At 31.0% G+C, this 3,721-nt stretch overlaps 1 pseudogene; it reads left to right on the top strand.

Annotated features, from left to right (window-relative positions):
* Positions 1-2,556: 2,556 nt before the first annotated feature.
* LOC149253952 (13-hydroxylupanine O-tigloyltransferase pseudogene) lies at positions 2,557-2,931 on the top strand (annotated as a pseudogene).
* Positions 2,932-3,721: the final 790 nt, after the last annotated feature.

The raw sequence follows: 3,721 nt of genomic DNA, 5'->3' as shown, positions 1-3,721 counted from the left end.
TGTAGAAATTAATCTTTCTCACCTTGAATGTTGAATACGCTATAGGATGACTCATCAAAATTCAATATCTAAAGATTCACTTCCTAAAAGTCCAAATAACCACTATAATTATGACATTAAATTCACCATTTTTATTAACAAAACAAAAAACATTTCCATAATGATAACAAAAGTTGATGCTTAACCACTTGTTTCAAGAAACATCTCTGAAATATTTGCACATCAAAGAGATACAAAAAATGATGAGTTCTTAGCTATCCCAATACTCATAAAAACAAAAAAGGATAGGCTATAATTCCAAAGCTTCATCTAATAATTCATCTACCTTTTGATTCAATCTTTGTTGTTATGTTTGAAAGAGTACCATTGAAAACTGTAGAACAATATTTTCAACTTCCTAAAATAGAGGGGAAAGACATACATTATCCAGCACAACATTTGTGCATTTCCAATCTATCACCAATTTAGAGTCATCTCTGACCTGTAATTTGGATACTCCCTACTTGCTTGCAAAATGAAGAAAGGTCTATAAAGCTACAAAATCAACCTTTTTGTTTGAGCCTTTGCATGAACAATATTCATATGATCCACAAATTGATGTAGATATTCCATTGGAATTGTTTGTCAAATGTCAAAACATCACCCAAATATTTATTGTTAATTTTTCCTATTCGAGATTCTTTAGTTAGTTGATTTTCTACTTAATTAATTGAGAGAAATAGAAAAAAAAAACACAAGCCATCCATAGTAGACACAAAATTTTCCTAAGAAACCTTTAAGAGGGAATACCTATGTTCTGCTATGTGTTTAATGATTGTGTTTCATTTTCAATATATTTCACTTGTTTATTGCCTTCCACATTCCCTGACTTCTCTTATCGAAGTTCCTTTGCATCTCTCAGTGCAATTGCTAATTTTAACTCTATGATGCTTATAAATCGTTTCAGCAAATGCAGCCTTCAATGTCTTTTATCTAGAAATTCTCCATCTCAATGATTAATATTAGAATAGTTTTTAGAAATATTTTTATTTAAGATTGATATTAAATATTTTTTTGGTCATTAATATTTTTTTTTTTTAATATTGCATATTAATTGAAGACAAAATGAATTATATATGGTTCTTTTCTATGCATTTTTCACGTCCAATTGTTAGTTAAAAAAAAAGGGGTTAAATTTTTATAGTTTTAACTCTATGATGCTTATAAATCGTTTCAGCCAATGCAGCCTTCAAATGTCATTTATCTGGAAATTCTCCATCCAAATTTATGATTGATATTAGAATATTTTTAGAAATATTTTTATTTAGGATTGATATTAAATATTTTTTGGTCATTAATATTTTTTTTTAAATATTGCATGTTAATCGAAGACAAAATGAATTATATATGGTTATTTTCTATGCATTTTTCACGTCCCATTGTTAGTTTTAAATAGAAAAGTTAAATTATACGGTCTCTTTTTTATTTTACTTTTTAGGATTAATTTTACTCAATATTAAGCAGAGATTTTTAAGAATCACAAGATTATATTTTTTAATCTACAAAATTTGAGTGTCACGGGCTTTTTTGAATCCATTTATATATTCAAAAGAGTATTTTGAACAAAAAAAATTCACAATCTCATGTAAAGTTGTATCACCAGATTCTATTGCAAAGGTCATTTGTCTATTAGCTTCTTAGCATAATCATTTAAATACAATTTGTCCGCTCCATATTAAATAATGAGGAAATTGTGCATTAATTACATTATCTCTCTGTGAAATTAAACTGGAAATTGAATTATTTTATTTGTGAAAGATATACAAAGATTTTTATGGCTATTTTTTTTATCTGTTATTGTTAATGTAAGCATTATTTTATTATTGTATTTTTAATAATGTGGTTGTACTAGTTTATATTTTAAATTATTTATTTTCCATATTTTCATATATATATATATATATATATATATATATATATATATATATATAGTTGTTGAACCGAGATTCTCATGATTCTACAACCTAGTATGATATGTTCGTGTTTAACTTGGAGTTGACATGTGTCCTTTTAAAAATACATTTAATTAAAAAAACAAAAAATTGTTCATAAATTTCAACTTTTAACTTATATATATCATTCTAAATATTATAGAAAAATTGAGGTATATACTAATATTTTAGAAAATTTAGTAAAGATTAAATCCATACCATTTACCTTAAATTAAAAAAAAAAAAAACTATTATACAAATAAACCAACCTATCAACATACTTATTAATAATTAAATTAAAATTTAAGAATCCAATTCCATAAAAACATATGAAGTCACCTTTGTTGTAGATCTTTCATGGTTAGTCTTTCATTGCACATGATATTCATTATATTGGTCACGTCACTTGAGAAACGTGGCTTCAATTTATATATCTCACCAAATGCAGGCTTCGGCGTCTCCTCCTTCTCGAAAGATCTTTGTGTCTGCAACGCACTGCATCCTACTATGTTGATCTTCAATTGCGGGCTCGCTTCATAGCCTTTCATTGATTCTCCACAACTTTGTTTTCATTGCACCTCTGCAAATGAAAATCACCAGAAATTCGGCTATCCTTGTCCCTCCTCTCCTCCCTACTCCCAAAGGGTTGCTATTCCTTTCCAATCTAGATGATCCACTGACTCTCAGATTTCCTATTCCCGTCCTTCAATTTTATCGATTCGATTCGTCGAAAAAAGGCGAGGATCTCGCCAAAGTTATTAGAGAAGTGTTGGCGAAGGTTTTGGTGTTTTACTATCATTTTGCCAGAAGATTGAGAGAAGTGCCCTTTGGTAAGCTCCTCGTGGACTGCACGAGTGAAGGCGTGCTATTTGTGGAAGCTGATGCCGACATTTCCATGGAGGAATTTGAAGACCTGCACCCACCCTTCCCCTGCTTGGCTGATCTCCTGCATGATGTGTGAGGCTCAGAAATTATTACCAATTCTCTCATCCTTCGCATTCAGGTAGATTCACTCATGCTTTGATGAACATAATTCATATTCCAATTGAACTTCTATTTACTTAACATGTTTCTTATCACGATATTCCAGGTAACGCGGTTGAGATGTGGAGGGTTCACTTTCGCCCCTCGTTTGAATCACACCATGAGCGACGCGCCTAGCCTTATTAGTGTAGGATTTTATTGGTTAGCGCAACTAATTCCGAACCTGGGTCTAAGCCCCATCAAGCCAACAACTCCAAGCTTCTTCTGGAGTGTTATTATTTAAAACCTTAGTAGGAGTGCGATTTACTATGTAATTTGCATAGTTAATTGCCTCTGCCCAAAAATTAAGACTAAGTCCTTTAGATTGAAGCATAAAATTGGCCATTTCCTTTAATGTGTGATTCTTTCTTTCAGCCACACCATTTTGTTGTGGAGTATATGGAATTATATGTTGCAATTGAATTCCATGCTCAGTGCAAAATTTGATGAATTTGTTGTTAACATATTCTCTGCCATTATCAGATCTTAGCTTAAGAATTTCATGTCCAGATTGTTTCTCAACAAAGGCCTTAAAGGCCAAGAACATGTTAAAGACTTCACTCTTGAGTTTTAAGAAGTATACCCAAGTGCGTCTGGAGAAATCATCAATGAAACTTAAGAAACACTTGTAGCCAGAGAATGAAACAACTAGAAGTGGACCACATAAATCACTATGCACGAGCTATAAAGGGGTTGAGGTATGCCAAGAGGCACGTTTTTCAAAACTA

The sequence above is a fragment of the Pinus tabuliformis genome, chromosome 7 (genome assembly GCF_031772625.1).
Source record: "Pinus tabuliformis cultivar Carrire ecotype Pingquan chromosome 7, CPIR1, whole genome shotgun sequence".
NCBI lineage: Eukaryota > Viridiplantae > Streptophyta > Pinopsida > Pinales > Pinaceae > Pinus > Pinus tabuliformis.
This window is presented reverse-complemented; position numbering and strand designations above follow the sequence as displayed.